Raw genomic sequence first — 20,942 nt, forward strand, 5'->3', positions numbered from 1 at the left:
GAGGGCTTTTTACAGTTTTTCTATTCCCAATTAGCCGTTTAAGTGTACTTATTGAAAGTAGTAATTCTTTCATAGGCCGCCCTTTCTTAGTATTTGACGTTCCTTATATTGCGGTATGAGGCTTCGCAGTAGGTTGCAAACATTCATCACCCATGACTGTCCCCAATTGAGCTCAGAAGCTCAATGTCTATCATGACCTCTCTTTTAGAATGTCCAAGAGCAAGCAAACTATTCCTCCAGGAGAGGGCGCCAACAGACTACTAAAGAGATCATCATTACTCAAAGAAAACCCCAAAAACCAATGCATGATAGGAATAAACAGGTAACTTTCTTTGGAGTGGAAGCGGAGAGATCGCACCAGATGCCAATTCTAGATCTTATCACACCTGTGGTCACTGCAGCAGCAGGTGAATCCACTTTGTCCAAAAGGGATCTATTCCATTCAATTGCAAATGATCTAGATAAGACAGAGAACTGCAGCACGGGGACATAGCCGAGTTGGTCAGGTTGAGTGGTGATGAGTTTGCTATTTGGATGAATAAAGAAAGTCAAAAGTGTGAAAGATAAAAAACAAAAGGAGGAAGTGTGAAAAGTGAATGGGCCAAATTGAGGTGCATATGAAGACGTATGCTTTCTTCCAATTCATTAAATCGGGCTAATATGAATCAGGTGAATTGAGTTCTGCTTTTGGAAACTGGGTTAAGAAGGGGTGCACCGTTCCTGGAGGTACTGCAATACCAGGTCAATGCGTGGAGTGGACAGAGCAAGCTCTTTTTCCATCTCCCTGTTCTAAAAATCCATTTAATATATGGTCCCCAGATAGGGGACGTATCAGATATTAAACTGATAAGAACAGATACTACACTTGATCTTAGCCAAAAGGCCGAGAAGCGATAACCAGAATTGGTTTGGGCCTCGAGTGGCACCCTGGCCTATGCCGGACACATCTTAGGGAGAGAGAGCGAGAGGGAGACAAACCCACGCCTACACAAGACATTTTGTCACCCAAGCCAACCCTTGAAAAGGCTGCTTTGCAGAGCAAAAACAAGAAGAATGGTGCGTTTTGCAGCCGCCGCCCACTGCAATGAATCTGAATAACTCCTCCTTTAGGGCGCAAGCAACTCCCCTCCCCCTTGCAGTCTTTCCAATTCACGATACAAAAAGACGGACAGGACAGGTTGCCTGACTTTCCGTCACTGCCACCCTTTGCCATCCTTACCCGTAGAAAGCCCTTTCATCATCCCCAAACCCTAATCTTTTCCCTTTCCTTCCCAGCCCCCAAACCCTGCCCTCTGTACCTTTCTCACCACCCGCTTCCCTTCTCCTGTCATCCCCCTACCACCCGGGAAAAAAAGAGATTGCCCCCTCCTTCCACTAGCCCACCCTCCCACCCAAAGAACAACTTCTTCTGCGCAGCTTGTTTTCTAGGCAGCAGCGCTATTGTGATGTCATCGGGGGGCATTGTGACAAGCCGCCAGTGTTCCGTCTCTTCATGTTGTGCACAGTTCAAACGGAAAATACATCAACAGGCAGACTACAGAAAAGCTTACTATCAAAGGTTAGAGGGGGGCTTTCTCAGAGGGCTTTTTACAGTTTTTCTATTCCCAATTAGCCGTTTAAGTGTACTTATTGAAAGTAGTAATTCTTTCATAGGCCGCCCTTTCTTAGTATTTGACGTTCCTTATATTGCGGTATGAGGCTTCGCAGTAGGTTGCAAACATTCATCACCCATGACTGTCCCCAATTGAGCTCAGAAGCTCAATGTCTATCATGACCTCTCTTTTAGAATGTCCAAGAGCAAGCAAACTATTCCTCCAGGAGAGGGCGCCAACAGACTACTAAAGAGATCATCATTACTCAAAGAAAACCCCAAAAACCAATGCATGATAGGAATAAACAGGTAACTTTCTTTGGAGTGGAAGCGGAGAGATCGCACCAGATGCCAATTCTAGATCTTATCACACCTGTGGTCACTGCAGCAGCAGGTGAATCCACTTTGTCCAAAAGGGATCTATTCCATTCAATTGCAAATGATCTAGATAAGACAGAGAACTGCAGCACGGGGACATAGCCGAGTTAGTCAGGTTGAGTGGTGATGAGTTTGCTATTTGGATGAATAAAGAAAGTCAAAAGTGTGAAAGATAAAAAACAAAAGGAGGAAGTGTGAAAAGTGAATGGGCCAAATTGAGGTGCATATGAAGACGTATGCTTTCTTCCAATTCATTAAATCGGGCTAATATGAATCAGGTGAATTGAGTTCTGCTTTTGGAAACTGGGTTAAGAAGGGGTGCACCGTTCCTGGAGGTACTGCAATACCAGGTCAATGCGTGGAGTGGACAGAGCAAGCTCTTTTTCCATCTCCCTGTTCTAAAAATCCATTTAATATATGGTCCCCAGATAGGGGACGTATCAGATATTAAACTGATAAGAACAGATACTACACTTGATCTTAGCCAAAAGGCCGAGAAGCGATAACCAGAATTGGTTTGGGCCTCGAGTGGCACCCTGGCCTATGCCGGACACATCTTAGGGAGAGAGAGCGAGAGGGAGACAAACCCACGCCTACACAAGACATTTTGTCACCCAAGCCAACCCTTGAAAAGGCTGCTTTGCAGAGCAAAAACAAGAAGAATGGTGCGTTTTGCAGCCGCCGCCCACTGCAATGAATCTGAATAACTCCTCCTTTAGGGCGCAAGCAACTCCCCTCCCCCTTGCAGTCTTTCCAATTCACGATACAAAAAGACGGACAGGACAGGTTGCCTGACTTTCCGTCACTGCCACCCTTTGCCATCCTTACCCGTAGAAAGCCCTTTCATCATCCCCAAACCCTAATCTTTTCCCTTTCCTTCCCAGCCCCCAAACCCTGCCCTCTGTACCTTTCTCACCACCCGCTTCCCTTCTCCTGTCATCCCCCTACCACCCGGGAAAAAAAGAGATTGCCCCCTCCTTCCACTAGCCCACCCTCCCACCCAAAGAACAACTTCTTCTGCGCAGCTTGTTTTCTAGGCAGCAGCGCTATTGTGATGTCATCGGGGGGCATTGTGACAAACCGCCAGTGTTCCGTCTCTTCATGTTGTGCACAGTTCAAACGGAAAATACATCAACAGGCAGACTACAGAAAAGCTTACTATCAAAGGTTAGAGGGGGGCTTTCTCAGAGGGCTTTTTACAGTTTTTCTATTCCCAATTAGCCGTTTAAGTGTACTTATTGAAAGTAGTAATTCTTTCATAGGCCGCCCTTTCTTAGTATTTGACGTTCCTTATATTGCGGTATGAGGCTTCGCAGTAGGTTGCAAACATTCATCACCCATGACTGTCCCCAATTGAGCTCAGAAGCTCAATGTCTATCATGACCTCTCTTTTAGAATGTCCAAGAGCAAGCAAACTATTCCTCCAGGAGAGGGCGCCAACAGACTACTAAAGAGATCATCATTACTCAAAGAAAACCCCAAAAACCAATGCATGATAGGAATAAACAGGTAACTTTCTTTGGAGTGGAAGCGGAGAGATCGCACCAGATGCCAATTCTAGATCTTATCACACCTGTGGTCACTGCAGCAGCAGGTGAATCCACTTTGTCCAAAAGGGATCTATTCCATTCAATTGCAAATGATCTAGATAAGACAGAGAACTGCAGCACGGGGACATAGCCGAGTTGGTCAGGTTGAGTGGTGATGAGTTTGCTATTTGGATGAATAAAGAAAGTCAAAAGTGTGAAAGATAAAAAACAAAAGGAGGAAGTGTGAAAAGTGAATGGGCCAAATTGAGGTGCATATGAAGACGTATGCTTTCTTCCAATTCATTAAATCGGGCTAATATGAATCAGGTGAATTGAGTTCTGCTTTTGGAAACTGGGTTAAGAAGGGGTGCACCGTTCCTGGAGGTACTGCAATACCAGGTCAATGCGTGGAGTGGACAGAGCAAGCTCTTTTTCCATCTCCCTGTTCTAAAAATCCATTTAATATATGGTCCCCAGATAGGGGACGTATCAGATATTAAACTGATAAGAACAGATACTACACTTGATCTTAGCCAAAAGGCCGAGAAGCGATAACCAGAATTGGTTTGGGCCTCGAGTGGCACCCTGGCCTATGCCGGACACATCTTAGGGAGAGAGAGCGAGAGGGAGACAAACCCACGCCTACACAAGACATTTTGTCACCCAAGCCAACCCTTGAAAAGGCTGCTTTGCAGAGCAAAAACAAGAAGAATGGTGCGTTTTGCAGCCGCCGCCCACTGCAATGAATCTGAATAACTCCTCCTTTAGGGCGCAAGCAACTCCCCTCCCCCTTGCAGTCTTTCCAATTCACGATACAAAAAGACGGACAGGACAGGTTGCCTGACTTTCCGTCACTGCCACCCTTTGCCATCCTTACCCGTAGAAAGCCCTTTCATCATCCCCAAACCCTAATCTTTTCCCTTTCCTTCCCAGCCCCCAAACCCTGCCCTCTGTACCTTTCTCACCACCCGCTTCCCTTCTCCTGTCATCCCCCTACCACCCGGGAAAAAAAGAGATTGCCCCCTCCTTCCACTAGCCCACCCTCCCACCCAAAGAACAACTTCTTCTGCGCAGCTTGTTTTCTAGGCAGCAGCGCTATTGTGATGTCATCGGGGGGCATTGTGACAAGCCGCCAGTGTTCCGTCTCTTCATGTTGTGCACAGTTCAAACGGAAAATACATCAACAGGCAGACTACAGAAAAGCTTACTATCAAAGGTTAGAGGGGGGCTTTCTCAGAGGGCTTTTTACAGTTTTTCTATTCCCAATTAGCCGTTTAAGTGTACTTATTGAAAGTAGTAATTCTTTCATAGGCCGCCCTTTCTTAGTATTTGACGTTCCTTATATTGCGGTATGAGGCTTCGCAGTAGGTTGCAAACATTCATCACCCATGACTGTCCCCAATTGAGCTCAGAAGCTCAATGTCTATCATGACCTCTCTTTTAGAATGTCCAAGAGCAAGCAAACTATTCCTCCAGGAGAGGGCGCCAACAGACTACTAAAGAGATCATCATTACTCAAAGAAAACCCCAAAAACCAATGCATGATAGGAATAAACAGGTAACTTTCTTTGGAGTGGAAGCGGAGAGATCGCACCAGATGCCAATTCTAGATCTTATCACACCTGTGGTCACTGCAGCAGCAGGTGAATCCACTTTGTCCAAAAGGGATCTATTCCATTCAATTGCAAATGATCTAGATAAGACAGAGAACTGCAGCACGGGGACATAGCCGAGTTGGTCAGGTTGAGTGGTGATGAGTTTGCTATTTGGATGAATAAAGAAAGTCAAAAGTGTGAAAGATAAAAAACAAAAGGAGGAAGTGTGAAAAGTGAATGGGCCAAATTGAGGTGCATATGAAGACGTATGCTTTCTTCCAATTCATTAAATCGGGCTAATATGAATCAGGTGAATTGAGTTCTGCTTTTGGAAACTGGGTTAAGAAGGGGTGCACCGTTCCTTTAGGTACTGCAATACCAGGTCAATGCGTGGAGTGGACAGAGCAAGCTCTTTTTCCATCTCCCTGTTCTAAAAATCCATTTAATATATGGTCCCCAGATAGGGGACGTATCAGATATTAAACTGATAAGAACAGATACTACACTTGATCTTAGCCAAAAGGCCGAGAAGCGATAACCAGAATTGGTTTGGGCCTCGAGTGGCACCCTGGCCTATGCCGGACACATCTTAGGGAGAGAGAGCGAGAGGGAGACAAACCCACGCCTACACAAGACATTTTGTCACCCAAGCCAACCCTTGAAAAGGCTGCTTTGCAGAGCAAAAACAAGAAGAATGGTGCGTTTTGCAGCCGCCGCCCACTGCAATGAATCTGAATAACTCCTCCTTTAGGGCGCAAGCAACTCCCCTCCCCCTTGCAGTCTTTCCAATTCACGATACAAAAAGACGGACAGGACAGGTTGCCTGACTTTCCGTCACTGCCACCCTTTGCCATCCTTACCCGTAGAAAGCCCTTTCATCATCCCCAAACCCTAATCTTTTCCCTTTCCTTCCCAGCCCCCAAACCCTGCCCTCTGTACCTTTCTCACCACCCGCTTCCCTTCTCCTGTCATCCCCCTACCACCCGGGAAAAAAAGAGATTGCCCCCTCCTTCCACTAGCCCACCCTCCCACCCAAAGAACAACTTCTTCTGCGCAGCTTGTTTTCTAGGCAGCAGCGCTATTGTGATGTCATCGGGGGGCATTGTGACAAGCCGCCAGTGTTCCGTCTCTTCATGTTGTGCACAGTTCAAACGGAAAATACATCAACAGGCAGACTACAGAAAAGCTTACTATCAAAGGTTAGAGGGGGGCTTTCTCAGAGGGCTTTTTACAGTTTTTCTATTCCCAATTAGCCGTTTAAGTGTACTTATTGAAAGTAGTAATTCTTTCATAGGCCGCCCTTTCTTAGTATTTGACGTTCCTTATATTGCGGTATGAGGCTTCGCAGTAGGTTGCAAACATTCATCACCCATGACTGTCCCCAATTGAGCTCAGAAGCTCAATGTCTATCATGACCTCTCTTTTAGAATGTCCAAGAGCAAGCAAACTATTCCTCCAGGAGAGGGCGCCAACAGACTACTAAAGAGATCATCATTACTCAAAGAAAACCCCAAAAACCAATGCATGATAGGAATAAACAGGTAACTTTCTTTGGAGTGGAAGCGGAGAGATCGCACCAGATGCCAATTCTAGATCTTATCACACCTGTGGTCACTGCAGCAGCAGGTGAATCCACTTTGTCCAAAAGGGATCTATTCCATTCAATTGCAAATGATCTAGATAAGACAGAGAACTGCAGCACGGGGACATAGCCGAGTTGGTCAGGTTGAGTGGTGATGAGTTTGCTATTTGGATGAATAAAGAAAGTCAAAAGTGTGAAAGATAAAAAACAAAAGGAGGAAGTGTGAAAAGTGAATGGGCCAAATTGAGGTGCATATGAAGACGTATGCTTTCTTCCAATTCATTAAATCGGGCTAATATGAATCAGGTGAATTGAGTTCTGCTTTTGGAAACTGGGTTAAGAAGGGGTGCACCGTTCCTGGAGGTACTGCAATACCAGGTCAATGCGTGGAGTGGACAGAGCAAGCTCTTTTTCCATCTCCCTGTTCTAAAAATCCATTTAATATATGGTCCCCAGATAGGGGACGTATCAGATATTAAACTGATAAGAACAGATACTACACTTGATCTTAGCCAAAAGGCCGAGAAGCGATAACCAGAATTGGTTTGGGCCTCGAGTGGCACCCTGGCCTATGCCGGACACATCTTAGGGAGAGAGAGCGAGAGGGAGACAAACCCACGCCTACACAAGACATTTTGTCACCCAAGCCAACCCTTGAAAAGGCTGCTTTGCAGAGCAAAAACAAGAAGAATGGTGCGTTTTGCAGCCGCCGCCCACTGCAATGAATCTGAATAACTCCTCCTTTAGGGCGCAAGCAACTCCCCTCCCCCTTGCAGTCTTTCCAATTCACGATACAAAAAGACGGACAGGACAGGTTGCCTGACTTTCCGTCACTGCCACCCTTTGCCATCCTTACCCGTAGAAAGCCCTTTCATCATCCCCAAACCCTAATCTTTTCCCTTTCCTTCCCAGCCCCCAAACCCTGCCCTCTGTACCTTTCTCACCACCCGCTTCCCTTCTCCTGTCATCCCCCTACCACCCGGGAAAAAAAGAGATTGCCCCCTCCTTCCACTAGCCCACCCTCCCACCCAAAGAACAACTTCTTCTGCGCAGCTTGTTTTCTAGGCAGCAGCGCTATTGTGATGTCATCGGGGGGCATTGTGACAAGCCGCCAGTGTTCCGTCTCTTCATGTTGTGCACAGTTCAAACGGAAAATACATCAACAGGCAGACTACAGAAAAGCTTACTATCAAAGGTTAGAGGGGGGCTTTCTCAGAGGGCTTTTTACAGTTTTTCTATTCCCAATTAGCCGTTTAAGTGTACTTATTGAAAGTAGTAATTCTTTCATAGGCCGCCCTTTCTTAGTATTTGACGTTCCTTATATTGCGGTATGAGGCTTCGCAGTAGGTTGCAAACATTCATCACCCATGACTGTCCCCAATTGAGCTCAGAAGCTCAATGTCTATCATGACCTCTCTTTTAGAATGTCCAAGAGCAAGCAAACTATTCCTCCAGGAGAGGGCGCCAACAGACTACTAAAGAGATCATCATTACTCAAAGAAAACCCCAAAAACCAATGCATGATAGGAATAAACAGGTAACTTTCTTTGGAGTGGAAGCGGAGAGATCGCACCAGATGCCAATTCTAGATCTTATCACACCTGTGGTCACTGCAGCAGCAGGTGAATCCACTTTGTCCAAAAGGGATCTATTCCATTCAATTGCAAATGATCTAGATAAGACAGAGAACTGCAGCACGGGGACATAGCCGAGTTGGTCAGGTTGAGTGGTGATGAGTTTGCTATTTGGATGAATAAAGAAAGTCAAAAGTGTGAAAGATAAAAAACAAAAGGAGGAAGTGTGAAAAGTGAATGGGCCAAATTGAGGTGCATATGAAGACGTATGCTTTCTTCCAATTCATTAAATCGGGCTAATATGAATCAGGTGAATTGAGTTCTGCTTTTGGAAACTGGGTTAAGAAGGGGTGCACCGTTCCTGGAGGTACTGCAATACCAGGTCAATGCGTGGAGTGGACAGAGCAAGCTCTTTTTCCATCTCCCTGTTCTAAAAATCCATTTAATATATGGTCCCCAGATAGGGGACGTATCAGATATTAAACTGATAAGAACAGATACTACACTTGATCTTAGCCAAAAGGCCGAGAAGCGATAACCAGAATTGGTTTGGGCCTCGAGTGGCACCCTGGCCTATGCCGGACACATCTTAGGGAGAGAGAGCGAGAGGGAGACAAACCCACGCCTACACAAGACATTTTGTCACCCAAGCCAACCCTTGAAAAGGCTGCTTTGCAGAGCAAAAACAAGAAGAATGGTGCGTTTTGCAGCCGCCGCCCACTGCAATGAATCTGAATAACTCCTCCTTTAGGGCGCAAGCAACTCCCCTCCCCCTTGCAGTCTTTCCAATTCACGATACAAAAAGACGGACAGGACAGGTTGCCTGACTTTCCGTCACTGCCACCCTTTGCCATCCTTACCCGTAGAAAGCCCTTTCATCATCCCCAAACCCTAATCTTTTCCCTTTCCTTCCCAGCCCCCAAACCCTGCCCTCTGTACCTTTCTCACCACCCGCTTCCCTTCTCCTGTCATCCCCCTACCACCCGGGAAAAAAAGAGATTGCCCCCTCCTTCCACTAGCCCACCCTCCCACCCAAAGAACAACTTCTTCTGCGCAGCTTGTTTTCTAGGCAGCAGCGCTATTGTGATGTCATCGGGGGGCATTGTGACAAGCCGCCAGTGTTCCGTCTCTTCATGTTGTGCACAGTTCAAACGGAAAATACATCAACAGGCAGACTACAGAAAAGCTTACTATCAAAGGTTAGAGGGGGGCTTTCTCAGAGGGCTTTTTACAGTTTTTCTATTCCCAATTAGCCGTTTAAGTGTACTTATTGAAAGTAGTAATTCTTTCATAGGCCGCCCTTTCTTAGTATTTGACGTTCCTTATATTGCGGTATGAGGCTTCGCAGTAGGTTGCAAACATTCATCACCCATGACTGTCCCCAATTGAGCTCAGAAGCTCAATGTCTATCATGACCTCTCTTTTAGAATGTCCAAGAGCAAGCAAACTATTCCTCCAGGAGAGGGCGCCAACAGACTACTAAAGAGATCATCATTACTCAAAGAAAACCCCAAAAACCAATGCATGATAGGAATAAACAGGTAACTTTCTTTGGAGTGGAAGCGGAGAGATCGCACCAGATGCCAATTCTAGATCTTATCACACCTGTGGTCACTGCAGCAGCAGGTGAATCCACTTTGTCCAAAAGGGATCTATTCCATTCAATTGCAAATGATCTAGATAAGACAGAGAACTGCAGCACGGGGACATAGCCGAGTTGGTCAGGTTGAGTGGTGATGAGTTTGCTATTTGGATGAATAAAGAAAGTCAAAAGTGTGAAAGATAAAAAACAAAAGGAGGAAGTGTGAAAAGTGAATGGGCCAAATTGAGGTGCATATGAAGACGTATGCTTTCTTCCAATTCATTAAATCGGGCTAATATGAATCAGGTGAATTGAGTTCTGCTTTTGGAAACTGGGTTAAGAAGGGGTGCACCGTTCCTGGAGGTACTGCAATACCAGGTCAATGCGTGGAGTGGACAGAGCAAGCTCTTTTTCCATCTCCCTGTTCTAAAAATCCATTTAATATATGGTCCCCAGATAGGGGACGTATCAGATATTAAACTGATAAGAACAGATACTACACTTGATCTTAGCCAAAAGGCCGAGAAGCGATAACCAGAATTGGTTTGGGCCTCGAGTGGCACCCTGGCCTATGCCGGACACATCTTAGGGAGAGAGAGCGAGAGGGAGACAAACCCACGCCTACACAAGACATTTTGTCACCCAAGCCAACCCTTGAAAAGGCTGCTTTGCAGAGCAAAAACAAGAAGAATGGTGCGTTTTGCAGCCGCCGCCCACTGCAATGAATCTGAATAACTCCTCCTTTAGGGCGCAAGCAACTCCCCTCCCCCTTGCAGTCTTTCCAATTCACGATACAAAAAGACGGACAGGACAGGTTGCCTGACTTTCCGTCACTGCCACCCTTTGCCATCCTTACCCGTAGAAAGCCCTTTCATCATCCCCAAACCCTAATCTTTTCCCTTTCCTTCCCAGCCCCCAAACCCTGCCCTCTGTACCTTTCTCACCACCCGCTTCCCTTCTCCTGTCATCCCCCTACCACCCGGGAAAAAAAGAGATTGCCCCCTCCTTCCACTAGCCCACCCTCCCACCCAAAGAACAACTTCTTCTGCGCAGCTTGTTTTCTAGGCAGCAGCGCTATTGTGATGTCATCGGGGGGCATTGTGACAAGCCGCCAGTGTTCCGTCTCTTCATGTTGTGCACAGTTCAAACGGAAAATACATCAACAGGCAGACTACAGAAAAGCTTACTATCAAAGGTTAGAGGGGGGCTTTCTCAGAGGGCTTTTTACAGTTTTTCTATTCCCAATTAGCCGTTTAAGTGTACTTATTGAAAGTAGTAATTCTTTCATAGGCCGCCCTTTCTTAGTATTTGACGTTCCTTATATTGCGGTATGAGGCTTCGCAGTAGGTTGCAAACATTCATCACCCATGACTGTCCCCAATTGAGCTCAGAAGCTCAATGTCTATCATGACCTCTCTTTTAGAATGTCCAAGAGCAAGCAAACTATTCCTCCAGGAGAGGGCGCCAACAGACTACTAAAGAGATCATCATTACTCAAAGAAAACCCCAAAAACCAATGCATGATAGGAATAAACAGGTAACTTTCTTTGGAGTGGAAGCGGAGAGATCGCACCAGATGCCAATTCTAGATCTTATCACACCTGTGGTCACTGCAGCAGCAGGTGAATCCACTTTGTCCAAAAGGGATCTATTCCATTCAATTGCAAATGATCTAGATAAGACAGAGAACTGCAGCACGGGGACATAGCCGAGTTGGTCAGGTTGAGTGGTGATGAGTTTGCTATTTGGATGAATAAAGAAAGTCAAAAGTGTGAAAGATAAAAAACAAAAGGAGGAAGTGTGAAAAGTGAATGGGCCAAATTGAGGTGCATATGAAGACGTATGCTTTCTTCCAATTCATTAAATCGGGCTAATATGAATCAGGTGAATTGAGTTCTGCTTTTGGAAACTGGGTTAAGAAGGGGTGCACCGTTCCTGGAGGTACTGCAATACCAGGTCAATGCGTGGAGTGGACAGAGCAAGCTCTTTTTCCATCTCCCTGTTCTAAAAATCCATTTAATATATGGTCCCCAGATAGGGGACGTATCAGATATTAAACTGATAAGAACAGATACTACACTTGATCTTAGCCAAAAGGCCGAGAAGCGATAACCAGAATTGGTTTGGGCCTCGAGTGGCACCCTGGCCTATGCCGGACACATCTTAGGGAGAGAGAGCGAGAGGGAGACAAACCCACGCCTACACAAGACATTTTGTCACCCAAGCCAACCCTTGAAAAGGCTGCTTTGCAGAGCAAAAACAAGAAGAATGGTGCGTTTTGCAGCCGCCGCCCACTGCAATGAATCTGAATAACTCCTCCTTTAGGGCGCAAGCAACTCCCCTCCCCCTTGCAGTCTTTCCAATTCACGATACAAAAAGACGGACAGGACAGGTTGCCTGACTTTCCGTCACTGCCACCCTTTGCCATCCTTACCCGTAGAAAGCCCTTTCATCATCCCCAAACCCTAATCTTTTCCCTTTCCTTCCCAGCCCCCAAACCCTGCCCTCTGTACCTTTCTCACCACCCGCTTCCCTTCTCCTGTCATCCCCCTACCACCCGGGAAAAAAAGAGATTGCCCCCTCCTTCCACTAGCCCACCCTCCCACCCAAAGAACAACTTCTTCTGCGCAGCTTGTTTTCTAGGCAGCAGCGCTATTGTGATGTCATCGGGGGGCATTGTGACAAGCCGCCAGTGTTCCGTCTCTTCATGTTGTGCACAGTTCAAACGGAAAATACATCAACAGGCAGACTACAGAAAAGCTTACTATCAAAGGTTAGAGGGGGGCTTTCTCAGAGGGCTTTTTACAGTTTTTCTATTCCCAATTAGCCGTTTAAGTGTACTTATTGAAAGTAGTAATTCTTTCATAGGCCGCCCTTTCTTAGTATTTGACGTTCCTTATATTGCGGTATGAGGCTTCGCAGTAGGTTGCAAACATTCATCACCCATGACTGTCCCCAATTGAGCTCAGAAGCTCAATGTCTATCATGACCTCTCTTTTAGAATGTCCAAGAGCAAGCAAACTATTCCTCCAGGAGAGGGCGCCAACAGACTACTAAAGAGATCATCATTACTCAAAGAAAACCCCAAAAACCAATGCATGATAGGAATAAACAGGTAACTTTCTTTGGAGTGGAAGCGGAGAGATCGCACCAGATGCCAATTCTAGATCTTATCACACCTGTGGTCACTGCAGCAGCAGGTGAATCCACTTTGTCCAAAAGGGATCTATTCCATTCAATTGCAAATGATCTAGATAAGACAGAGAACTGCAGCACGGGGACATAGCCGAGTTGGTCAGGTTGAGTGGTGATGAGTTTGCTATTTGGATGAATAAAGAAAGTCAAAAGTGTGAAAGATAAAAAACAAAAGGAGGAAGTGTGAAAAGTGAATGGGCCAAATTGAGGTGCATATGAAGACGTATGCTTTCTTCCAATTCATTAAATCGGGCTAATATGAATCAGGTGAATTGAGTTCTGCTTTTGGAAACTGGGTTAAGAAGGGGTGCACCGTTCCTGGAGGTACTGCAATACCAGGTCAATGCGTGGAGTGGACAGAGCAAGCTCTTTTTCCATCTCCCTGTTCTAAAAATCCATTTAATATATGGTCCCCAGATAGGGGACGTATCAGATATTAAACTGATAAGAACAGATACTACACTTGATCTTAGCCAAAAGGCCGAGAAGCGATAACCAGAATTGGTTTGGGCCTCGAGTGGCACCCTGGCCTATGCCGGACACATCTTAGGGAGAGAGAGCGAGAGGGAGACAAACCCACGCCTACACAAGACATTTTGTCACCCAAGCCAACCCTTGAAAAGGCTGCTTTGCAGAGCAAAAACAAGAAGAATGGTGCGTTTTGCAGCCGCCGCCCACTGCAATGAATCTGAATAACTCCTCCTTTAGGGCGCAAGCAACTCCCCTCCCCCTTGCAGTCTTTCCAATTCACGATACAAAAAGACGGACAGGACAGGTTGCCTGACTTTCCGTCACTGCCACCCTTTGCCATCCTTACCCGTAGAAAGCCCTTTCATCATCCCCAAACCCTAATCTTTTCCCTTTCCTTCCCAGCCCCCAAACCCTGCCCTCTGTACCTTTCTCACCACCCGCTTCCCTTCTCCTGTCATCCCCCTACCACCCGGGAAAAAAAGAGATTGCCCCCTCCTTCCACTAGCCCACCCTCCCACCCAAAGAACAACTTCTTCTGCGCAGCTTGTTTTCTAGGCAGCAGCGCTATTGTGATGTCATCGGGGGGCATTGTGACAAGCCGCCAGTGTTCCGTCTCTTCATGTTGTGCACAGTTCAAACGGAAAATACATCAACAGGCAGACTACAGAAAAGCTTACTATCAAAGGTTAGAGGGGGGCTTTCTCAGAGGGCTTTTTACAGTTTTTCTATTCCCAATTAGCCGTTTAAGTGTACTTATCGAAAGTAGTAATTCTTTCATAGGCCGCCCTTTCTTAGTATTTGACGTTCCTTATATTGCGGTATGAGGCTTCGCAGTAGGTTGCAAACATTCATCACCCATGACTGTCCCCAATTGAGCTCAGAAGCTCAATGTCTATCATGGCCTCTCTTTTAGAATGTCCAAGAGCAAGCAAACTATTCCTCCAGGAGAGGGCGCCAACAGACTACTAAAGAGATCATCATTACTCAAAGAAAACCCCAAAAACCAATGCATGATAGGAATAAACAGGTAACTTTCTTTGGAGTGGAAGCGGAGAGATCGCACCAGATGCCAATTCTAGATCTTATCACACCTGTGGTCACTGCAGCAGCAGGTGAATCCACTTTGTCCAAAAGGGATCTATTCCATTCAATTGCAAATGATCTAGATAAGACAGAGAACTGCAGCACGGGGACATAGCCGAGTTGGTCAGGTTGAGTGGTGATGAGTTTGCTATTTGGATGAATAAAGAAAGTCAAAAGTGTGAAAGATAAAAAACAAAAGGAGGAAGTGTGAAAAGTGAATGGGCCAAATTGAGGTGCATATGAAGACGTATGCTTTCTTCCAATTCATTAAATCGGGCTAATATGAATCAGGTGAATTGAGTTCTGCTTTTGGAAACTGGGTTAAGAAGGGGTGCACCGTTCCTGGAGGTACTGCAATACCAGGTCAATGCGTGGAGTGGACAGAGCAAGCTCTTTTTCCATCTCCCTGTTCTAAAAATCCATTTAATATATGGTCCCCAGATAGGGGACGTATCAGATATTAAACTGATAAGAACAGATACTACACTTGATCTTAGCCAAAAGGCCGAGAAGCGATAACCAGAATTGGTTTGGGCCTCGAGTGGCACCCTGGCCTATGCCGGACACATCTTAGGGAGAGAGAGCGAGAGGGAGACAAACCCACGCCTACACAAGACATTTTGTCACCCAAGCCAACCCTTGAAAAGGCTGCTTTGCAGAGCAAAAACAAGAAGAATGGTGCGTTTTGCAGCCGCCGCCCACTGCAATGAATCTGAATAACTCCTCCTTTAGGGCGCAAGCAACTCCCCTCCCCCTTGCAGTCTTTCCAATTCACGATACAAAAAGACGGACAGGACAGGTTGCCTGACTTTCCGTCACTGCCACCCTTTGCCATCCTTACCCGTAGAAAGCCCTTTCATCATCCCCAAACCCTAATCTTTTCCCTTTCCTTCCCAGCCCCCAAACCCTGCCCTCTGTACCTTTCTCACCACCCGCTTCCCTTCTCCTGTCATCCCCCTACCACCCGGGAAAAAAAGAGATTGCCCCCTCCTTCCACTAGCCCACCCTCCCACCCAAAGAACAACTTCTTCTGCGCAGCTTGTTTTCTAGGCAGCAGCGCTATTGTGATGTCATCGGGGGGCATTGTGACAAGCCGCCAGTGTTCCGTCTCTTCATGTTGTGCACAGTTCAAACGGAAAATACATCAACAGGCAGACTACAGAAAAGCTTACTATCAAAGGTTAGAGGGGGGCTTTCTCAGAGGGCTTTTTACAGTTTTTCTATTCCCAATTAGCCGTTTAAGTGTACTTATTGAAAGTAGTAATTCTTTCATAGGCCGCCCTTTCTTAGTATTTGACGTTCCTTATATTGCGGTATGAGGCTTCGCAGTAGGTTGCAAACATTCATCACCCATGACTGTCCCCAATTGAGCTCAGAAGCTCAATGTCTATCATGACCTCTCTTTTAGAATGTCCAAGAGCAAGCAAACTATTCCTCCAGGAGAGGGCGCCAACAGACTACTAAAGAGATCATCATTACTCAAAGAAAACCCCAAAAACCAATGCATGATAGGAATAAACAGGTAACTTTCTTTGGAGTGGAAGCGGAGAGATCGCACCAGATGCCAATTCTAGATCTTATCACACCTGTGGTCACTGCAGCAGCAGGTGAATCCACTTTGTCCAAAAGGGATCTATTCCATTCAATTGCAAATGATCTAGATAAGACAGAGAACTGCAGCACGGGGACATAGCCGAGTTGGTCAGGTTGAGTGGTGATGAGTTTGCTATTTGGATGAATAAAGAAAGTCAAAAGTGTGAAAGATAAAAAACAAAAGGAGGAAGTGTGAAAAGTGAATGGGCCAAATTGAGGTGCATATGAAGACGTATGCTTTCTTCCAATTCATTAAATCGGGCTAATATGAATCAGGTGAATTGAGTTCTGCTTTTGGAAACTGGGTTAAGAAGGGGTGCACCGTTCCTGGAGGTACTGCAATACCAGGTCAATGCGTGGAGTGGACAGAGCAAGCTCTTTTTCCATCTCCCTGTTCTAAAAATCCATTTAATATATGGTCCCCAGATAGGGGACGTATCAGATATTAAACTGATAAGAACAGATACTACACTTGATCTTAGCCAAAAGGCCGAGAAGCGATAACCAGAATTGGTTTGGGCCTCGAGTGGCACCCTGGCCTATGCCGGACACATCTTAGGGAGAGAGAGCGAGAGGGAGACAAACCCACGCCTACACAAGACATTTTGTCACCCAAGCCAACCCTTGAAAAGGCTGCTTTGCAGAGCAAAAACAAGAAGAATGGTGCGTTTTGCAGCCGCCGCCCACTGCAATGAATCTGAATAACTCCTCCTTTAGGGCGCAAGCAACTCCCCTCCCCCTTGCAGTCTTTCCAATTCACGATACAAAAAGACGGACAGGACAGGTTGCCTGACTTTCCGTCACTGCCACCCTTTGCCATCCTTACCCGTAGAAAGCCCTTTCATCATCCCCAAACCCTAATCTTTTCCCTTTCCTTCCCAGCCCCCAAACCCTGCCCTCTGTACCTTTCTCACCACCCGCTTCCCTTCTCCTGTCATCCCCCTACCACCCGGGAAAAAAAGAGATTGCCCCCTCCTTCCACTAGCCCACCCTCCCACCCAAAGAACAACTTCTTCTGCGCAGCTTGTTTTCTAGGCAGCAGCGCTATTGTGATGTCATCGGGGGGCATTGTGACAAGCCGCCAGTGTTCCGTCTCTTCATGTTGTGCACAGTTCAAACGGAAAATACATCAACAGGCAGACTACAGAAAAGCTTACTATCAAAGGTTAGAGGGGGGCTTTCTCAGAGGGCTTTTTACAGTTTTTCTATTCCCAATTAGCCGTTTAAGTGTACTTATTGAAAGTAGTAATTCTTTCATAGGCCGCCCTTTCTTAGTATTTGACGTTCCTTATATTGCGGTATGAGGCTTCGCAGTAGGTTGCAAACATTCATCACCCATGACTGTCCCCAATTGAGCTCAGAAGCTCAATGTCTATCATGACCTCTCTTTTAGAATGTCCAAGAGCAAGCAAACTATTCCTCCAGGAGAGGGCGCCAACAGACTACTAAAGAGATCATCATTACTCAAAGAAAACCCCAAAAACCAATGCATGATAGGAATAAACAGGTAACTTTCTTTGGAGTGGAAGCGGAGAGATCGCACCAGATGCCAATTCTAGATCTTATCACACCTGTGGTCACTGCAGCAGCAGGTGAATCCACTTTGTCCAAAAGGGATCTATTCCATTCAATTGCAAATGATCTAGATAAGACAGAGAACTGCAGCACGGGGACATAGCCGAGTTGGTCAGGTTGAGTGGTGATGAGTTTGCTATTTGGATGAATAAAGAAAGTCAAAAGTGTGAAAGATAAAAAACAAAAGGAGGAAGTGTGAAAAGTGAATGGGCCAAATTGAGGTGCATATGAAGACGTATGCTTTCTTCCAATTCATTAAATCGGGCTAATATGAATCAGGTGAATTGAGTTCTGCTTTTGGAAACTGGGTTAAGAAGGGGTGCACCGTTCCTGGAGGTACTGCAATACCAGGTCAATGCGTGGAGTGGACAGAGCAAGCTCTTTTTCCATCTCCCTGTTCTAAAAATCCATTTAATATATGGTCCCCAGATAGGGGACGTATCAGATATTAAACTGATAAGAACAGATACTACACTTGATCTTAGCCAAAAGGCCGAGAAGCGATAACCAGAATTGGTTTGGGCCTCGAGTGGCACCCTGGCCTATGCCGGACACATCTTAGGGAGAGAGAGCGAGAGGGAGACAAACCCACGCCTACACAAGACATTTTGTCACCCAAGCCAACCCTTGAAAAGGCTGCTTTGCAGAGCAAAAACAAGAAGAATGGTGCGTTTTGCAGCCGCCGCCCACTGCAATGAATCTGAATAACTCCTCCTTTAGGGCGCAAGCAACTCCCCTCCCCCTTGCAGTCTTTCCAATTCACGATACAAAAAGACGGACAGGACAGGTTGCCTGACTTTCCGTCACTGCCACCCTTTGCCATCCTTACCCGTAGAAAGCCCTTTCATCATCCCCAAACCCTAATCTTTTCCCTTTCCTTCCCAGCCCCCAAACCCTGCCCTCTGTACCTTTCTCACCACCCGCTTCCCTTCTCCTGTCATCCCCCTACCACCCGGGAAAAAAAGAGATTGCCCCCTCCTTCCACTAGCCCACCCTCCCACCCAAAGAACAACTTCTTCTGCGCAGCTTGTTTTCTAGGCAGCAGCGCTATTGTGATGTCATCGGGGGGCATTGTGACAAGCCGCCAGTGTTCCGTCTCTTCATGTTGTGCACAGTTCAAACGGAAAATACATCAACAGGCAGACTACAGAAAAGCTTACTATCAAAGGTTAGAGGGGGGCTTTCTCAGAGGGCTTTTTACAGTTTTTCTATTCCCAATTAGCCGTTTAAGTGTACTTATTGAAAGTAGTAATTCTTTCATAGGCCGCCCTTTCTTAGTATTTGACGTTCCTTATATTGCGGTATGAGGCTTCGCAGTAGGTTGCAAACATTCATCACCCATGACTGTCCCCAATTGAGCTCAGAAGCTCAATGTCTATCATGACCTCTCTTTTAGAATGTCCAAGAGCAAGCAAACTATTCCTCCAGGAGAGGGCGCCAACAGACTACTAAAGAGATCATCATTACTCAAAGAAAACCCCAAAAACCAATGCATGATAGGAATAAACAGGTAACTTTCTTTGGAGTGGAAGCGGAGAGATCGCACCAGATGCCAATTCTAGATCTTATCACACCTGTGGTCACTGCAGCAGCAGGTGAATCCACTTTGTCCAAAAGGGATCTATTCCATTCAATTGCAAATGATCTAGATAAGACAGAGAACTGCAGCACGGGGACATAGCCGAGTTGGTCAGGTTGAGTGGTGATGAGTTTGCTATTTGGATGAATAAAGAAAGTCAAAAGTGTGAAAGATAAAAAACAAAAGGAGGAAGTGTGAAAAGTGAATGGGCCAAATTGAGGTGCATATGAAGACGTATGCTTTCTTCCAATTCATTAAATCGGGCTAATATGAATCAGGTGAATTGAGTTCTGCTTTTGGAAACTGGGTTAAGAAGGGGTGCACCGTTCCTGGAGGTACTGCAATACCAGGTCAATGCGTGGAGTGGACAGAGCAAGCTCTTTTTCCATCTCCCTGTTCTAAAAATCCATTTAATATATGGTCCCCAGATAGGGGACGTATCAGATATTAAACTGATAAGAACAGATACTACACTTGATCTTAGCCAAAAGGCCGAGAAGCGATAACCAGAATTGGTTTGGGCCTCGAGTGGCACCCTGGCCTATGCCGGACACATCTTAGGGAGAGAGAGCGAGAGGGAGACAAACCCACGCCTACACAAGACATTTTGTCACCCAAGCCAACCCTTGAAAAGGCTGCTTTGCAGAGCAAAAACAAGAAGAATGGTGCGTTTTGCAGCCGCCGCCCACTGCAATGAATCTGAATAACTCCTCCTTTAGGGCGCAAGCAACTCCCCTCCCCCTTGCAGTCTTTCCAATTCACGATACAAAAAGACGGACAGGACAGGTTGCCTGACTTTCCGTCACTGCCACCCTTTGCCATCCTTACCCGTAGAAAGCCCTTTCATCATCCCCAAACCCTAATCTTTTCCCTTTCCTTCCCAGCCCCCAAACCCTGCCCTCTGTACCTTTCTCACCACCCGCTTCCCTTCTCCTGTCATCCCCCTACCACCCGGGAAAAAAAGAGATTGCCCCCTCCTTCCACTAGCCCACCCTCCCACCCAAAGAACAACTTCTTCTGCGCAGCTTGTTTTCTAGGCAGCAGCGCTATTGTGATGTCATCGGGGGGCATTGTGACAAGCCGCCAGTGTTCCGTCTCTTCATGTTGTGCACAGTTCAAACGGAAAATACATCAACAGGCAGACTACAGAAAAGCTTACTATCAAAGGTTAGAGGGGGGCTTTCTCAGAGGGCTTTTTACAGTTTTTCTATTCCCAATTAGCCGTTTAAGTGTACTTATTGAAAGTAGTAATTCTTTCATAGGCCGCCCTTTCTTAGTATTTGACGTTCCTTATATTGCGGTATGAGGCTTCGCAGTAGGTTGCAAACATTCATCACCCATGACTGTCCCCAATTGAGCTCAGAAGCTCAATGTCTATCATGACCTCTCTTTTAGAATGTCCAAGAGCAAGCAAACTATTCCTCCAGGAGAGGGCGCCAACAGACTACTAAAGAGATCATCATTACTCAAAGAAAACCCCAAAAACCAATGCATGATAGGAATAAACAGGTAACTTTCTTTGGAGTGGAAGCGGAGAGATCGCACCAGATGCCAATTCTAGATCTTATCACACCTGTGGTCACTGCAGCAGCAGGTGAATCCACTTTGTCCAAAA

At 46.2% G+C, this 20,942-nt stretch overlaps 13 non-coding genes across 13 annotated transcripts; all 13 read right to left on the reverse strand.

The window, feature by feature from the left end:
- Nucleotides 1–704: 704 nt before the first annotated feature.
- LOC142265408 (U2 spliceosomal RNA) lies at nt 705–895 on the reverse strand. Its single transcript, XR_012731731.1, has one exon. It is a non-coding gene; the product is annotated as a U2 spliceosomal RNA (small nuclear RNA).
- A 1,387-nt stretch (nt 896–2,282) lies between these two features.
- LOC142265410 (U2 spliceosomal RNA) lies at nt 2,283–2,473 on the reverse strand. Its single transcript, XR_012731733.1, has one exon. It is a non-coding gene; the product is annotated as a U2 spliceosomal RNA (small nuclear RNA).
- A 1,387-nt stretch (nt 2,474–3,860) lies between these two features.
- On the reverse strand, nt 3,861–4,051 carry LOC142265411 (U2 spliceosomal RNA). The gene has a single exon (XR_012731734.1). It is a non-coding gene; the product is annotated as a U2 spliceosomal RNA (small nuclear RNA).
- Nucleotides 4,052–5,438: 1,387 nt separating this feature from the next.
- LOC142265392 (U2 spliceosomal RNA) lies at nt 5,439–5,629 on the reverse strand. Its single transcript, XR_012731723.1, has one exon. It is a non-coding gene; the product is annotated as a U2 spliceosomal RNA (small nuclear RNA).
- A 1,387-nt stretch (nt 5,630–7,016) lies between these two features.
- On the reverse strand, nt 7,017–7,207 carry LOC142265412 (U2 spliceosomal RNA). The gene has a single exon (XR_012731735.1). It is a non-coding gene; the product is annotated as a U2 spliceosomal RNA (small nuclear RNA).
- Nucleotides 7,208–8,594: 1,387 nt separating this feature from the next.
- On the reverse strand, nt 8,595–8,785 carry LOC142265413 (U2 spliceosomal RNA). Its single transcript, XR_012731736.1, has one exon. It is a non-coding gene; the product is annotated as a U2 spliceosomal RNA (small nuclear RNA).
- Nucleotides 8,786–10,172: 1,387 nt separating this feature from the next.
- Nucleotides 10,173–10,363, reverse strand: LOC142265414 (U2 spliceosomal RNA). Its single transcript, XR_012731737.1, has one exon. It is a non-coding gene; the product is annotated as a U2 spliceosomal RNA (small nuclear RNA).
- Nucleotides 10,364–11,750: 1,387 nt separating this feature from the next.
- On the reverse strand, nt 11,751–11,941 carry LOC142265415 (U2 spliceosomal RNA). Its single transcript, XR_012731738.1, has one exon. It is a non-coding gene; the product is annotated as a U2 spliceosomal RNA (small nuclear RNA).
- A 1,387-nt stretch (nt 11,942–13,328) lies between these two features.
- LOC142265417 (U2 spliceosomal RNA) lies at nt 13,329–13,519 on the reverse strand. The gene has a single exon (XR_012731739.1). It is a non-coding gene; the product is annotated as a U2 spliceosomal RNA (small nuclear RNA).
- A 1,387-nt stretch (nt 13,520–14,906) lies between these two features.
- Nucleotides 14,907–15,097, reverse strand: LOC142265418 (U2 spliceosomal RNA). Its single transcript, XR_012731740.1, has one exon. It is a non-coding gene; the product is annotated as a U2 spliceosomal RNA (small nuclear RNA).
- Nucleotides 15,098–16,484: 1,387 nt separating this feature from the next.
- LOC142265419 (U2 spliceosomal RNA) lies at nt 16,485–16,675 on the reverse strand. The gene has a single exon (XR_012731741.1). It is a non-coding gene; the product is annotated as a U2 spliceosomal RNA (small nuclear RNA).
- A 1,387-nt stretch (nt 16,676–18,062) lies between these two features.
- On the reverse strand, nt 18,063–18,253 carry LOC142265420 (U2 spliceosomal RNA). Its single transcript, XR_012731742.1, has one exon. It is a non-coding gene; the product is annotated as a U2 spliceosomal RNA (small nuclear RNA).
- Nucleotides 18,254–19,640: 1,387 nt separating this feature from the next.
- On the reverse strand, nt 19,641–19,831 carry LOC142265422 (U2 spliceosomal RNA). The gene has a single exon (XR_012731744.1). It is a non-coding gene; the product is annotated as a U2 spliceosomal RNA (small nuclear RNA).
- Between the last annotated feature and the right edge of the window lie 1,111 nt (nt 19,832–20,942).

Source organism: Anomaloglossus baeobatrachus, unplaced genomic scaffold (genome assembly GCF_048569485.1).
Source record: "Anomaloglossus baeobatrachus isolate aAnoBae1 unplaced genomic scaffold, aAnoBae1.hap1 Scaffold_2740, whole genome shotgun sequence".
NCBI classification, from domain to species: Eukaryota; Metazoa; Chordata; class Amphibia; order Anura; family Aromobatidae; genus Anomaloglossus; species Anomaloglossus baeobatrachus.